This window comes from Rutilus rutilus, assembly GCF_951802725.1.
Source record: "Rutilus rutilus genome assembly, chromosome: 14".
Taxonomy (NCBI): domain Eukaryota; kingdom Metazoa; phylum Chordata; class Actinopteri; order Cypriniformes; family Leuciscidae; genus Rutilus; species Rutilus rutilus.
Genome location: NC_140219.1, coordinates 7195912 through 7213885, shown reverse-complemented (window position 1 = coordinate 7213885; position 17974 = coordinate 7195912). Strand labels below are relative to the sequence as shown.

Genomic DNA, 17974 nt, shown 5'->3' with positions numbered 1-17974 from the left:
TCTAGAGGAACTGATCAAAGTTGGTGGAAAGTTTGTGGAAAGTTCTAAAGTTATGAATAAAGTTATATAAATGCACTAATAACAGAATGATTAACTGTCCAATATTTAAATTATTTCAACATTTCAAGAACACCTGCATCAGTCGATAACATTCTAAAATCAACAAAAAACACTATAGATACACAGACATACAAATTTTGGCAGATAACAATGGGCCAATAATTATTGGGATAAATAGCCATTATTTTAATTCTCTATTTTGTGTAAAAAACAAACACTTAAATGCTACAGTTTTGACATCACAGTATTATAACTGAAAATATGAAAGACAGATTTACAATTTGGTAAACATTACATTTAACTGTGTTTTTAAATGATTAGTGTTTTTAAAGTGTCATGAAACCCCCCTGTTTTTGGCGCTCATCGTTCACACCACAGACTTGAAAAAGACTCAAGAAATGGACGTGTAAAGCTGTGGAAAAGTGGGAACCAATAAAACAGTTCCGAAACACACTCATTATTCAGACAAATGAATATTAAAACCTTGATGCATTTTAAAAATATAACCCTATGACAACAAACTCAAAAATCTTATCATTAGAGACTACTAACAACGATCATGAACAAATCAAATACGTTTTCTTCTGTGTCTCAAAATCCTTTGTGTCATCGCGTTTATAATCAGACGTACCGCTGTATTAGTGTCTTTATTTGCACATATATATATTTCGTTTGAAGAAGACGTGATGAAATATGTGCGCATAACACTGTGCTTGTTCACGTTTGGAGCACTGGTAAGTGAAATATATACCCAAAAAAACCTTGAAAAACAGTCAAGATATGAACTATGATCCAGAAATTGATCCGTGTGTTGTTACATATTAAAATATCGTTACAGCCATATTTTCAATGTCTTGGTAGTCAAAATCCAGCTCTGACTGCATCGTGGGGAAAATTCTAACAATTTTTTTTTATTACTGTACTTAGGAACACGCTTACGACATGTCCGAACACAAATCTGAACCGTCAGGTAAACGAACAGCGCTGTATCGATCATTTTTGACATTTGAATTCTCTGCTGTAATGCGATCTCATGCATAATACAGTGCAGTGATTGGATTAAAAGAGTTTATTCCCATGAATAATGCAGAGAAAAGCTCAGAAACTGAGAAACATACTCTCCAGCCACAGCAGCCAATCACCACTCCGAATTAGCGCATTAGCCTTTGAAAAACCCTTATCAGTTGACCTCTACAATATACTCTCAAAACTACACCTTGACAACAGATTGCTGGCAGTCCAACAAAAATCACTTTCCAAAAACGTTTTAGTCTTCAGTCACTGTTTTCGAACAGCCCTGCCGCAAAAATGAGATATCCAACCTTCAGCCTACTGAGATCAAATCTCTGACTTTGACACAACTATAGCATCTTTAACTATCGACTTAACACTTGCTCTCTGAACCGACCTACATTCTGTACTACTCAAAGACCTCTCCTAAAAATAGCACAGAACATCTGGTGCTATACTCTCCAGTAAAGGCCCTGGATGAGACATCCAGAGGAAGCAGCACTCCCAGTCAGCAGGCCTTAGCACCTGGGTAAGTAGCTCAGTATGGATCCCTCTTAGGAGGAGCTCTTAGGATCCAAATCGGGCTTATCAAGCGTGCAAAGCGAGGACAGAAACACACTGTTAATGCACCTTCCTTGCAGGTGAAGAACAAGGGTAAGCTGATTAAGACAAAACACGTGAGAAGTGCACAAAGTGAGTTACTGTCCATGTGAAGGTGGAAAGCAATAACAGGGCAAGACTAATAAAGATGAAACGCTGACCTAAGATCTGTTGGATGCCACTTGGGCTGTAGATGCAGGAACCTGATTGTAGATGAACATGGAGGTGGTGTTTCTTCTAGAGGAGAATCACATGATCTACAGATATGCATAGGTATCCCATGTACAGTCTGGCCTGGTGCCATTACTTGAACAATGACCAAGACGTTGTCAAACCTGCTAAAAAAACACAGGTGTACAAGTAACACGAGATTAACAGAACACCAAATATAGTGAGCAGTCTGGGATCAAAGGCAACCACATCACAATATATATACAATGAGGAATACCTTTTAGTAGGCTATGTGGTCACCTGAGAAATAGTTAATAGTTAAATGCAAAACAAGAGATTTAAAATGAACTACTGAATTAACTAACCAGGGACTGGTCATTCACCGTCTGATGCATACTGCACACAAAAATGCCAATAGCTGGCTGAAAACAGCCACTGGAAAACAAAGCCATGTTACAAGGAAGAACTAATCAATTTGATTTGTCACAGTTTGTCAGGTTAATAGCATCAAAGCTTTGAAATATACTAGAATTTTGAGGCACTTAGTAGCAAGAAAACTAGTTACCTATGAACATTATATTCTGCTTTGTAATCTGAATTTCTGCCCATTCAAAAGTAATAAGAACTATTTCCCAGATGCTAAAAAAAATAAAAATGAATTGGTTAGTTGAATTGGTAACAACCTAGGCTCCCCTAAAAAGCACCAAAAAAAACCCCAAAACAAATAGTGCTTAGTCACTTTACATTCTGGTTAAAAAACTAAATCTCTTCTATTCTGAATGTGCAGTCTTCAATCAGAAGCTGTAAAGTGGACCAAACTTTGACTAGAGTATGTATATCTGTATATGTATATATTACAGAAATAACTTAACTAAACGGTGTGTCTAAACATCCTGAGCATGGATATATTTCAGTCGTATAATGTTGTTTCCTCATCCTCATTCTCCATCTCCCCTGTGAGATATTTTACACCAGACCACCTTCTCCTCACAGACACTGACATCACTGTTTTCCTTCTCCTTCCAGGAAAGAGCTCCAACCGCCAGACTGGGACTGCGGTCCTGCGGCCCAGTCACTCGTGACCACAGACATCGTATAGTAAACACACTGCAGTCCAAACATCACTTCACCAGCGGTCAGAGCAATTTCTCAGTTCATCACTACAGTACGTCTCACACAGAGCTCCTGAACTAGACAACCTTGCATCCACGGTTAAGCGACATGACCAAAATCATATATTACGATATCAGTCATTTTATTTCATGATAACAATATATCACGATATAGTTATTTTTGCTTTAATAAAGGTTATGATATCATAATTATCACTATTTTCATTGTCATTTAAAAACTAATACTAGCCTAAAAAAAGACAAGTAAACAGTGATAAAGAAAGAGCAAGAAAAACTTCAAGCACTAGAAATAAGAAATACTACATAAATTGTATAAAGTAATCAAATGTATAAAAAAAAACAACTGCATAGTCACTGTGTAAATTAAATAAACATTCGTATTAAAGTTACAAAAGTAATTCATTCAAGAGCAGTGAGATTTTCTCTTTTTTGTTGTTTGATTAACATTAATAACGATGCTAAAGGTAAATTTGGATGCCTTAACTTTAAGACCGACTGCACGGATCTATTAAACTTGTGCGTTTTCATAAATGACTGTTTACTTGCAAACACATGGTCATTTTGATACATAAGTACAGTATGTGTATTAAACTGTTCAAGCCCAATTAGGCGGCAAAAAGAACTCAGTACTCATGCACTCTATATGCAGCGGCTTTATATACTGAAAATAGTTGTCTTTCGCTGCTTATTGCGCTTCAACGGTATTAAATCAGTTGTTTTTAAACCGCAATGCTTGAAAACGCATGCAAACGATAAGCTTTGTTGACCGCGCAGCACAGCAACGTCACGTGAGCGTAACAGCGATAGAGACGATAGTCCAAAATCACTACCCAGATGACAAATTTCCACTGGGTAATCCAAGTCTACTGGTATATCACCCACTCCTAGAGGAAATGATCTGAAAAAGTGACAGGGACACATTATACATCTCATCAGGGTTGTTCGAGAATATTTGGATGATGCAATGTTCGGTTGGTAGACCATAAGTAAGACAGAAGAAAGTAATGCTTAACATTCTAGGTTTAGAATAAATAAATAAAAATCACTTGTAAAAATACAATTCCCAGCAAGAATGTAAAAAAGCAAGAATATTCCAAATCTCCAAACAATCATTATGTTTTCACAACACAAGTGCACTTTGGCATAAGCGCTGTTTTCCGATAAAGCTAGGTCTTATTCCAGAAAAACGGGTTTCATTACACAATAGCCGTAGTGAAAGAGGACAAAAGGGGAGGAGCTGCTCTCTGCTTCCTGAGTGAGCTTTGATCTCACTGATGGTCCATGCGTGTTGTGATGGTGATGATAGCATTCAACAGCAGGACGCGACCAGCTCTCTGCATTACAATGAGGACTGAAACTCAAACATCTGCAGCAAACTGTCATGGTGTGTTCGGACTCAAAGTCCTGCGGTTATTTCAAATAAAATACTCAATAGGAAATTTGGGTTTTCATAAAAGGTGAAAAAAGAAAACTACTAGCGATCGAATGTCAGATCTTATACCAAGGCTCTCTGGAATACTTGTTTCTGATTGGTCGATGCAGTCAGATATTTTTGTAAAATGACTGCTGATGTGTATATTTGATTGTTGTACAAGCCAAACCAATTCCTACACAAATAACATTTTCCACACACTATCATACAAGCAAACAATCACTAACAATTCAAATGTCATTTGCTTGTGAATTGGACTTTATGGGAATTAAATGAACACATTAACCCTGATACAGCATATTTAAAAATCATCAAGGTACTGTAACTCATTTCAATCACAAAATTGTGGTAAGATTCAAATTAGTCATTAAAAAGAAGGAAAATTACCAAAAATCACACACAATTTTCTGAAAGCTTCTTACACAAAAATGTGGTTTTACTTTTGTGTAAATTGTAGAGGAACAATTCCAACACTTACAAACAAGTATTCTTTAAAGTATTTTGGATGTCAATAGCACATAAATATGGTAATAATTCAGTACTATGGTATATATCAAATTACTATGGTACTGCTATATGATGCCATCACTGTATCACAGTACTTTAATCGCAAGGGAAGCCTTAAAAAAAAAACTCAAAGCAAATACAATGCTTTAAACTTCCAGATGCTCTGGGTGAAAAAAGCATGTCAACTGAACCGTGGAAACTTTCACAGATATATGGGAAACCAGGAAGTGACCTCACATGCAACAAAGAGCAGCATTATCAGAAGCAAAATGGAAAACATGTGGTGTTGCTGTCAGCTTTAACCCCCAGCAGGGAGGGAGGAAGAGAATGGCAGACATTTTCAGATCGTCCTGCTCCATTTGTCCACCCCCACCCCCCTCTAAACAGCAGGCCCAGAACAGGGGGCTCGTCTGATGGGTTCGACACAAGTGTCGAAGGGTTGAAAAGCAGTCCTTCTTTATCTGATCCAGCCTGGAACAGCTGCATCACTGCCCTGGTGAGATCAGCACGGCACTGACAGGGTTAATGAAACACAAGCGAGACACATGACATGGAGAGAAACGCAGAGGAAAAGAGAATGATAGAGAGACAGCCATCCTTGAATTAGCAAACATGAATGTGTTTTGCTATGGAGGCGTTCGACATCAGATAATGGAGGAGGAGGTCCGCAGAAGACGCGCTCACGCCTGACGGTGCGTAGTAAACAATCCCCCCACAGCTTGGGCTCTTTGTCCAAACACCTCCCGATCAACCCCACCCCCTCTTTTGTGATTCATTCTGACAACGCAACAGCACACGCGTGCAGACGAACGCGCGATAGAAACACAGCCGTGGCTGCGATGAAAGAGAGAAGAAGATCAAGCTCTACCTCGGTTTATTCCGTGTGGCTCCAGCTCCTAAAATCCAAGCAGACTTTGGGATCCTTCCGAGAGCCTTCCACAGACAAATGAGCATTCACTCCAGGGTCTTACCCAGCATGCTCTGGTCCACACAAAGAGAGGGGAGGTGTGACCAATCACATTGGTGGCTGAGCTTGCACTGTGTTTTTTTTTTTTTTGGGAGGGGAGGGGGGGGGGGGGGGGGGGGGTCCTTACAACACTTGCTCACTCCCAGGAATGCCCACTGACACACAGTCTAGTGGGCGGGCCCTTACAGAAAAGGTTGTTATGGCAACGCATCCCTGTTGTACCTAGTGCCTGTTCTTCCACGAGCCACATTTTCTCTCTTTCCGCTGCTCGGTTTCAGGTTCCACAGATTTTCCCCACTATGCCACATTCTGCTAATTATTAATTTAAGGAATCGGGCTCAAAGCACGTTTTTCCAATGTGTAATAAATGCATGACTTTTAATACTCATTAAAAAAAAAAAAAAAAAAAAAAAAAAAAAAAGAGTTTATTCCATCTTCGGAACATCACTTATATTAGACCCTTTATCTCTAGGCTTGATGCAGAGAGGATTATTCATGCCTTTATTACATCTAGGATTGATTATTGTAACTCGCTTTATTCTGGTCTACCAGAAAATTCTATCAAAAGGCTGCAATATATATAAAACTCAGCTGCGCGTTTTGAATTATACATCACTCTAGGGGTTGGGTTAGGGTTAGGGTTAGGGTTAGGGAACGACTTCTGATTTTGAAGTCGAATGTCTGAAGTCGACATTTATGTGATTAAAGTCGAGTCGACGTCGACTAGTCGCTGATGATGTCATTAATGAACAAATAAGCCTGAACCTCGAGCTGAGACTCGAACGCGGGTTGCCTTGTGCACAGCATATCAGCATATACCTTGCAGCGTCTCTACTAATAGTGAAGCTGTGGGGTTTAGTTACTAAGAAATATATGCTACAACTCTTCAGTTTCTAAGCTATTTTATTGATAAATCACAGAACAGTGTTGACATTACATTTCTGCGCCACTAAATGTTTGTGTGCGCGATCTCCACCTGATCTGTGAGCTACCTTCTGTATGTGTGTGCGCGCGTGCGATCAACTTACGTGTACAATAAGCTGTTTAAAACGTGCATTTCAATGCTCAATTTTGAGCATCCAGATGGTATAATCAAACATATCTTGTGGAGAGCTCTCGGAGTATGCAGTTATTTGTCATTTTAACTGTTGGAAACGGAGCGTAAAAGTGGACTTCAAAGATTTCTTATCCTGTTGCGCCCTCTATAGGCCATGATCAGCGACAAGTTGACGCTAGGGTGACCATACGTCCTCTTTTTCCCAGACATGTCATTTTTTTTTGGAAAGTATAGCAAATAACATCAGGAAGACTGAAATAATTTTTTCTTGAAAGTGTTTGTTTGTTGAAACTGATTTTTTTATTTTATGGACATGAAAAGAAACAGTGTCATGTAAAAGGTGTTAAAAGCTAAACTTTTTAAAATTTGTTTGTTATTATTCTATTGATGCGGGCCAAAAGTTGAATAGGAAGCATGCATTACTTTATATATTAAAGTTCAAAATAACATGATTTTTGATATTATATACTGTATTATTTGTTATTTTGTATTAACATTGCAGCACTTTGAGTATGAGAAAGCCACATTACTAATAAAAATGTACTATTATTATTACTACAACTAATACTACAACTGCATTTTGGGGAAGGAGATTCCTGTTTTTTTTAAATAATGACATCATGCACCACAAATGACCCAAATCCAACGTCACTTCCATCTTGAGGCAAACGATGTGTGTATGATCATGGTACTGGTGAGTGGGTGTGAGGAGGAGCTGGAAGGAAAGAGGGGGAGGGGGTTATCGCGAGAGAGGGGGAGGGGTGGTCTCTTAAAAAGGACAATCACAAAAGGCTCAGGCTTTATTCAGAAACACAGAGGATCTGCTGTCTCATGCAGTCGGCCCCTGAAATTAATTCAGGTTCCCAGGGTTGACTGACAGATCTCCCTATAAAAGGAACCGTTAATCACACTGTGAATCAATTGTGGGTGATAAAATAGTCCCATTTACTTGGAAATGGAAAATAAATGGTGTTTTTACCAATAGACTGGTTTGCAATTTAGTATATATATATATATATATATATATATATATATATATATATATATTTTTTTTTTTTATTCCTTCTGAGCCAAGTATTGGTTATTACTGTATTACTGTACTATATACTGTAATCAGCAAGAATGTATTAATGTATATATATATGAAATGTTACAAAATATTAAAAAAAAATTTGTTTAACTTTGTTTAAAGAACCCTAAAATAAATAAATAAATAAATAAATTTATTTATTTATTTATTTATATATATATCATGGTTAACACAAACATATTATGCTGTACAACGGTTAGCATTGATAATAATAATAATAATAATAATAATAATAATAAATACAAATAAATCAAAACATTTTTTGGCATACCATATCAGCATATTAGAATGATTTCTGGGCACGTTCTTTGTATATTAATTTGAATGGTGACAGACAGCTATTATACGAGTGGCTTGATGCAGTGCAAGATAATCAGATAACTTATAAACTATATATAACGCAATATAAAAAATGCAGTCTGCTGTTCCAAATGTCATTGACCCTTTAGAAGCTTTATCTGCTTCACGAGTAAAATTTAATTAATTGTTAATTACAATAGGCTTCTCTTGACACTGAAAAAAGTGTAAGGCCTGTACAAATTCTAGAAATCGTGAACATTTTTAATAATTAGCAATCGTGTAACAAACATTTAGACATTTTATGTTTCCCTTCGTCCATAAAGACGTTGTGGTCTTGTGCTCCTCACCACATCTGCACTAGAACCTAACCATTCGTTTTTTTTTTGTTTTTTTTTCACGAAGCCCTAGCTGGTACAGCCCAGGGCAATTTAGCCCGGGTTATACATTTTTACAGCCTGCTGCTTTTCATAAATTACAGACACAAATTAGTCCGTTTAGTCCTATATCAATAGATAAATGTCCATGCCGACAACAACTTCCCCCATAATAAGTACTAAACAAATACAAGTTACAAAAGTGCACTCTTGCATTAAACATTATAACACACATGCTCTACGCACAGACAAAAAGCACATTACAGCAACAAATCACCTTATAGCTTGTGTTGGTGAGGTGGGACTACATGAGATGCTATGTTTTATTAGAGAGACGGTTAAATCATTAAGTGGAGATTATCTTCTAGAAAAATAATTAATTTGTCAGAATATTAATTTTATTCAAATATGGCCATGTACAAAACGTAGTGATGCACCAAAATGAAAATTCTTAGATGCAACCAAAAATTGTGCACACATTGGCTAAAAACCAATTAAAGAAAATTATTTCAATTTTTAAAGATTATCTCTCATTTATTTTTCATTAGATTAATTAAACTTGTCAAACATCTACCTTATGAATTTGTGCAACTAAAGGTTAGGTGAGTGTCTTTATGTTAAAATTATCCCAGCTACAACTCAGTCAAGTCAGTCAAACATCGATTTCCCCAAAAGTGTAAACTCTGGGACAGAAACTTGTTTGAAACCGGTCATTATTTTTGTAATTCCATTACAAACATTACAAATATGACGCTAGTGGAAGAGAAAAGAGTCGACACACTGCACCTTTAATTACTGATACCAACTGAACATTAGGCCTAATGGTGCATTGCGTTCATGTTATGTCGAAAAGGTTGCATTTACGATTGTAGATTTTCTTTAAGCCCTGATGTTTATGACTTGGCGGCATGTCAGTGAGAAACATGGCGGAGCACCACAAAAACAGGCTTATTTATTTACAATAAAATAAGCTAATTCCTTGCACAAAATATAATAGCATTGTAATATATCAATATCATATGTAACGATAAAGTTCACAGTGGCTTCATAAATTAATTTAAAAAAAAAAACTTTAAAAAGCAAAACACACCTGATGCACATTCTTTGTTCTTCATTTTCCAGAAGTAGAGTTAAAAAACCTTGTGTGAACCCCTTACCAGTCAGGGATCACTGGTGATCCCAGATTATTTTAGTTCAAAATATGTTTGAGCTTATATATCTCAATATTAATAACAGTCTGGTTAATTTTGAGTCTTGAACTATAAACTCAAGTGTTGGCTTTCTAAATGTATGTGTGTTATGTTTCTATTCAGAATTACTTATGAGCAGTAACCTTTTTATTTTGGGCATTTCATGTATGCAGCACTTGCCAAAATTGGGGGTGACTGAGAAGGGGTTAAGAGAAGGTACACTTCCATCTTGCTCCGACGAAAGTGACTTAAACGCACCTGACTTCCTAAACACGACTTCTCAACTCGTAAATACGAACTTCCCAGGAGGACTTGAACGCGCCATAATTCTCTAGTTACTGTTGGTTGTAACACTAGATGGTGGTAACGGAAAGTCTAGACATGCAGGGTGAAGTTGAAAGTGCCACAGATATGAAAGAATTCTAATTTTTGGCTACTTCAATCTTGCGTCTCGTCTCCAGGACGGATCAAAACGCTCAAAAAGCTGTCAGGCGGAATTTTTCCCCCAATTCGTGTGGCAGCATGTTTATGCCCCGTGGATCTGCCCGACTTCAATCACGGCACAACCTAAATGAATGAGATGTGTAGCCTCTTAGAAAACAGAAGCTCAGACTGTTTGGCACGTCTTCCACACAAAAAAATTACTTTGTTTCATGGCTCAGCTCAAGGGGAGACATCAAAGAAAACTAATTCTAGCTCAAAATATGACTGCCCTCCACATACCCTCGACAGATCACTTCAGCATTACATCTGTGATGCAATTGGAGCTGAAAATGTCGAAATCGGCCCTAAGTTTTAAATATAATACAGAAATCATCGGCTTGTAAAGGTTTTGATGTGAATGATTACAGCTGTATTGCCAATACCCCACAGTGCAGCAGGGGCTTCCGTCAGCTGCTTTGTCATTCAAATTGAACCCATTCAAAGAGCGAGTGCTATGGCAACATTAAGCAAACAAACTCGACCAAACAAACACACTGGCTCGATATTAAAGGCCCAATTAAAATTGGATTTCAGCCCATGTCTATTAGCTTTGAGGCCGTCTATATGCTAGTATACACATTTAAAAACGTAAAATATACAATATTTTGGAAAACACACCAAAATATTGAGGACTCACGCTTCATTGCGCAGCAGACATTTGTCCGTCAATCATATCCTCTCATGTGCTTGCCAGAGTGATATCACTATACCTGTTCCGCTGCGTGACCCTGAGGACATGACACCCGAGACTCCACCAATGGTGTGCAAACACTAAGGAAAGGTGTGTATATGATTGTGTGAGAAGAAGCGTTTACATTGTTCTCACACCATTAAAATAGATTGGATCATTGTGTACCAAAAGACACTCTGATATGAAGAAAGGCCTTAAACAAAAGAGTAAACCAATATAGGTTGATAGATTTTTATTTCAAACCACATCATTTCTACAAAGTACGGATAAAAGCCATGTTTGAGCAATAAATGTTTGTTAAGGTTTGCTTTGAACTAGTGCTGGGCGATGTGACCAAAAAACAATGGCGATATATTGTATAGCTCTGTATTTTCTCTATTTTTCTATTTGGATATTCTATTTATAAAAAAAAATTTAATAAAAAAAAATAATTCACATCCTGCCCAATGTTGTCCTACAAACAATGTTCATATTGGAGGTATGAAAACAAATATAGTGAATGTAACAGGCTATGATATTTTTTTTTTTTGATTTTTTATTAAAGTGTCTTGCACTTACGTGCCCAGCCCAATTAGGCTTAAAAGACACTATTGACATAAAACAGACATAACATAGAAAGATGACCATCATACAAAGTACATGGGAAGATGACCATCATACAGAGTACATTACCATCATTTTCACAATATAAACAAACAAAAAGAAGCACTGTCAATTTAGGCCAGGATATAAATAGGATATAAATAAATATAAAGATATGATAAATAGCCTATTATGTGCAAAAAAACAGGTTAAAATCACATTACATTCTAACATTATTTTTTACATTGTTACAACAATGATATTATTTTTAAATTCTCTAAACTAAAAATTAATAAAAAAAAATTATATTAGCCTATATTAGAATATACCTGTGAAATGTAAGTTGTGCACTGTGGAAAACAACACATTACTCAAAAGTATGTATCTGTCAGACTCAACACGTGTCAGAGCATCTGACGGGGCAAGCCGCTTTAAACTATACGTGTTAACTATATCTTACCAGTTTTTTTAAATCCTTACAAAGCATGGCTCATGTTTAGGACAAAGTGAATTATGCACCTTCCCCGTAGCAGCTCATTCTGCGTCCTCCGCTGTTTTTCAGATGTGCTCGTATCAAACTACTGTATATCGATATAAACTGTATTGCCTCATTCCATATCGTTTGTAAAAAGCAATACATCAGATATATCGATATATACAGCACAGCCCTACTTTGAACCCTAGCTAACATGCTAAGGGTGTCCCGCGAGCTCATACAGCGCTGTCAAAAGAAATGTTGAAATAAATGTATTAGTAAACATTTTGCAGTTTATTTAGTAATTGTTTAAGGCCACTTCACAATTTCAGTCATTGTACAGTCTCCAACCAAACCTTATGAATATGGAGAAATAACATCCCTGCCAGTGCTTGCTTGTGCAAAAGTCTCTTGATTCTAAACTGATTCTGTCAAAAGGTTAACTCCATAAAAAGTAAACATTGTGAATTATACTCAAGACATACTAGTTTAATTTGACCCAGAAGTGTAATGCGTAGGGCTGATAATCAGATTCAGCACACTCACACTGACAGAACCGAGGATTTGACTCCTGACGCTCAACACAGAGTTACGGATTATAAAACACACTAATCTCTGTGCTAGTGCTCCGTATCTCGGATGACGATTTGGGTCTTTGGTATGTATGTCTTTGATATCTAAAACAACAGAATCAACCAAAGCAAGTAAAGTTGCACATAAGCTATTGCACATTTAATTGAATGCAAACATGTGAGATATTTAGACATTCATACAGACATACAGTTGCATGCATGATACTAAATGCAGGGTGTTAAGCTGCATGCTCACACACACACACACACACACACACGGATTCCATCCATCATTTAACAAATGTTCTCCAGTGTGTTGGAGAGATACAAATATATACTGAAATGCACAGGGCAAATCATGTACACGCAACATAAACCAGGTCAGAACACCAGCAGTTACACCGTGCCATTTCCTCTAGATTTAAATATCATTTAAAGGGGTCCTATTATGCTTTTCCACTTTTTCAACTTTAGTTAGTGTAATGCCATTTATGTTAAGTCTTCTTAAGTGATATGATAGTTTGAGGAACATGAGGAAAAATACCTAAATAAGTCATAATTCACTGAAAACCCTGACATGAAACCGTGATGTCTGATACATAAATTATCCTTTGAATTGGATCTTTTCAATTAATTAGTTGATTTAGTTCACAAAACCAGACTGACGGATTCATTCACAACTCGTTTTCAGTCAATGCTAAAATGTTCATTTCTGGATGAGCAAATGCATTATCACTTATCTTTGATTAAACATCTCTTGACTCAAAACAAATCAATAAAATAAGCCTCATGAACTAAATATACGTGCAGAGAACAAATTTGTCTCCTCTGCCTGGGTGCTTATGAAAGATTTATTTAGATATTCAAAAACAGACATTAAAAAGTGAGTGTGTGTTGGTGTAAATGTGCGAGTATGTGCGCGTTTCTCCACAGGGGGCATTCTTGCATCAGGCAGCCGAGGGGCCGTGGCGGGTTAACGGGTTCATTCTGTATCCCAGCATGCTCTGCTGCATCCTTTATGCCGCAGTGTATGTGTGGGAGCCGACGTGTCAGAAAGAGATGATGTGCATATAGGTGAATGTCCATGTGCGTATGTCAAGTGCAGTCAAAAACATTACCCGAATCTTTTCGCTGATGTGGAACAAGCAAATGATTCTGGTTTAGACACTGAACTCCAACTGTTAACACAGTTAATATCTGATAAAGACAATAGTGATCGAGTTTACCCTTCGCAGGGAGTTTGATTGACAGGCGATCATAATCCGTCATCCGCCGAATCCGCCATTTTTGTCCGACAAAGCAGTCAGGAGAGTTAGTAGATTAACGTGGGAGGATTTGAACTTGAAAAACTGAGTTTACTGACGTCTTTCCGCAGTTAAAACAACATTCCTTCTTATGTTCATTCATGTTTATTTGATGCTTTAAATTAACAAGGAAGAGATGATCGGTTAATGGTCTACAGCGATCTGTCAGACACATTAAAGAGCCACAAAACGGTATTTATTGTTTAAATAATATATTTTTTTTTTAATGACCAAATTTGAAAGTTGAGACTGTTTCATATCAAAAGTATCTTGATCAGTCCTGTCTGTCAGCACGTTGTCAGTGTCCTCTCTGCTCCTCGATGTATTTTTCACTGTGAGAAAATGGTGTGGCGTGAGAGCGCCGTGGCCTGTCGGACATTGCAACAGTAACTAAAGGGGGCGGGTCTTTGCGAACGGTCAATTGCCAATAATGATGGCTCAGGCCTCGCTCAGGACTTGAGGCAGTAAAAGGTGTCATGGCACATTAGTCATGGGTCACAACTAATCAACTATGTTGACAAAAATTGACTAGTAGTCAGTTAGTGAGCTCAACTGGGTTATTTCGATTTCTTTCTATAGTATTCCATCCATCCATCCATTTACATTACATTATTATACAATAGCATTTTACAGTTTTTATGTATAAGACATACAATTATTTATAATAAATGTATAAGAGAGCATTAGAGACTTTTCAAAGGAAAGCTACAAATCTTACTGATCCTGTCTGAGAGTATGAACACCTTGAACTGAGCAACTGCTAAAACATTCTCCCAAAATGCAGATTTCATCTGCCTACTGTAGCAACAAATCCTAAAGATCTAAGAGCTCAGATCAAACCAGTCACGGTCTGCTGACAAAGCCAAAACACCAGAAAAAAAACATCTGGAATAAAAGACTCTCAGACAGAGCTTCAGTAAATAAATATTCATTTAAATGAATCTGTCATATGAATTATGACCTCAATACACAACACATAAACAACAAAACTTATTGTTTATCAGGACCAAATTTCATTCAAGATCTGAAATACTGTGGTAGGGCATTCTGTAAATAGAGAAATGCAAAACTACACATTTTGATAATCAACCAGACAGTGGGTTGTCTAAACAAGTCGAGCGTAAAGATGTCCGTCTCACAGACCAGTGAAAAAACCGAAGCCTGAAAGCAAGAATGTGCATCTAGCTTCAATATTTCTTTAGTGTTGATAATTTAAAAGGGACTTCAACTTCTCAGAACTTTGCCGTTTAATATTTACAGTTTAACAAGCTAAAGCTCAGCATACTAAAACCTTCTCAGAGTAGCAGCATCTCTGAATTCATTCCCCACCTCCAATTTAATATTAAAGATAAAAAAAGAAAAGATAAATCCACCCCAAATTAATTGTCAAAACTGATTTAACTCAAGGCATGTATTGAACTGAAGCGTTCTTTTAGTCCTATGGCAAGAAGATTGCGAACGGCAATAAACATGACATACTCCAAAATGAATGCTGTCCTTTACAGTGCAATAAGCTGAGAAAACCACAAAGAGTTCTGGATATGTTTGAAGTTTCTTTAGAAATGCATGCATGACACTGCACAGCCCTTCTCAAAAGGAGGCGATGACAACCTTGTCCGTGTTAAAAAGGCTTTCTATCCCTGCATTCTTGTCGCACAATCTGCAATTTACAGCCTGAACTGAGTTTCAAAAGTAAGCTTAATGAATGAAAAGATTAAAAGAATGCTTGAGACATAAAAAAGGCAAAACAAGGAGAACAAATAAAAGAAAGTGCATTAGTAGGCTGAAGTCATCTTTGAAACTTCAAGGTTAAAAGCGTCAGTCACTTCTGCAATAACTGGAAGAGAAAAAAAAAGAAAAAAAAGAATAAAAGTAAAAACTGTGATTATAAATGCCAAAGGGCTGCATAGCAGATTTTTATGTTAGCTGGAGAACTTGCAGTGGCTCCGACATTGGGGCCCACAGACATCTTACAGTTTACTGAGAAAATATGTGAAAGACCAATACAGAGATAGATGAGAAAAGAGACTGTACAGATCCAGGAAAAGGCTAAGGCTTTTAACACCTTAAAGAGAATTCATAGCATTGGGTTATCAAATCAAGCTTTCCACTCAAATCCAATGTGTGCTACTTGATGCTCCAATTAGTCCGTTTTACAATATAGCGTATCGTTTTAAAGGGCAAGTGTTAGAACCCATTTTATTTTCCATTTAAATAACATATGTCATAGAACAGAGATTTATTTAGGCAAGGACCCACAAATATGACCCTCTTTTTAAAATATATGAGGGCAGCCAGCTATACATTTTCATGTATAAAGACTCATTTATACAGTGTGAGAAAAAAAGTATGTTTTATATTATAAGAGCAACAGGCTTTTATATTGTCGTTCAGGGTTTTTCCTGCATTAAAGTGGTAACACTTTACAATAAGGTTTCATTCGTTAACATTAGTTCATGTATATTAACTAACATGAATAGTGTGTTTGTCAACGTTATTTAATAAAAATACAGCATGTTCATGTTAGTTCACAATGCATTAATGTTAACAAATATAACTTTTGATTTTAATAATGTATTAAATTATCATTAACAAAGATTAATAAATGCTATAAAGGTGCTGTTTATTATTATGTTAACTAATGTAATTAACTAATGAAACCTTATTGGTAAAGTGTTACCAAAAATTATCTGAAGTTAACACTATGACTATGACTATGATAGCCCTAAAAAAAAAAGTTCTCAAACTTTCCGTGGATACGCGGTTTGAAAACCCGATTTAACACTTCACTCAACTTCATACGCTGAATCTGAACTGCCATCACATATGAAGGCACTCGCATTGGTTTTGGGATTGAAAGACGGCAAAGAGAGGCTGTTGAGAACTTTGCGACATCTTCAGAATCCAAATAAATCATGGACAATGAAAACATGGTGTGCAAATGTGTGTGTGATCGAGTGTGTTTGTGTGCACTTGTGTGGTGGGACATGGCAATTCTGAGCGGCTTGCCAATACTTAAGAGTTCCCATCCAATCAAATGGCTAGAGAAGCGTTCCTTTTCATGGCATCCAAAGCTTCTCTCTAAGAGTCTGGAAGAAAATGCATAAAGCACCAGAAAACAAACACAAAAGCATTTAAAAAAAAGAAAAAAGCCAATCAAGCCCAAATAGTCTCCAACAATCAAAACAGCTTGTGGTAAATAACAGTCTCAAAAGCCAATCTGATGAATGACTGGGAATGACTTAGTAAAGGATTTTCCCAACAAATAAACATTAATTCATTATAACTGTTCATGACATAGAAATGTTTGATGGTTTTTGCAAGACATTAATGGGACGCATATGACAAGGATACTTTAAACCGTGCTTAAGAGAGAAAATATGTAAAAGTTTCTTTCTCAAGACAGCTTGGTGTCTTGGTGCTCGCACAAAAGGCATTCTCAATCTCCACAAGTCCTCGAGTCCTTCTCGAGTCCACAAGTTTTGTGGCAAAAACAATTCAATTTTTCATTACCATCTTCAAAATCGCAAATGATTATGAAATTAAATTAAATTGATTTTTTTGTTGTTGACTTGTTTGGACACAAAATCAAATAAAAATAACACAGCACAATGTTTGCAGAAAGCTTCTGTGCTCATTTCTGAATATCTAATGATCTGTAATGGTTCAACATCATGTCCTGACATGATTTGGTATAAAAACAAATTACATGTATCAATGCTTAAACATTCACAAGAACACAATGTTCTGATTTTGCAAAAACACTATTTCATCAATTACATCACTACTATGATATGATATGAAGCTTAACCTTAAATTAGATGCTAGACCAGTACAAGTAGTTCTTCAGGAAGAAAAAAGAGAGCGAGAGCTGGAGAGGTTGATAAGGGTAATTGGTCAAATGCAGTCACATGGTTTACTGACATCTAAGCTGGTCCCATCAACTATTGCTCTGTATGCCCTGAACAGCAAGAC

General features: G+C 36.8%; 1 protein-coding gene across 5 annotated transcripts in view; it reads right to left on the bottom strand.

The window, feature by feature from the left end:
* The window catches only part of stox2b (storkhead box 2b), a 73056-nt gene that overhangs the window by 17527 nt on the left and 37555 nt on the right, over nucleotides 1–17974 (bottom strand). For 2 of the 5 annotated variants that reach the window (XM_084430842.1, XM_084430844.1), the window contains exon 1: nucleotides 5783–5946. The exons of 2 other annotated variants lie outside the window; for them this stretch is intronic. The gene's annotated coding sequence lies outside the window, so the exon portion shown is untranslated. Of the gene's footprint in view, nucleotides 1–1832; nucleotides 3142–5782; nucleotides 5947–17974 lie in introns of those variants that run through there. One more of the 5 variants, XM_084430843.1, reaches the window with a different exon arrangement.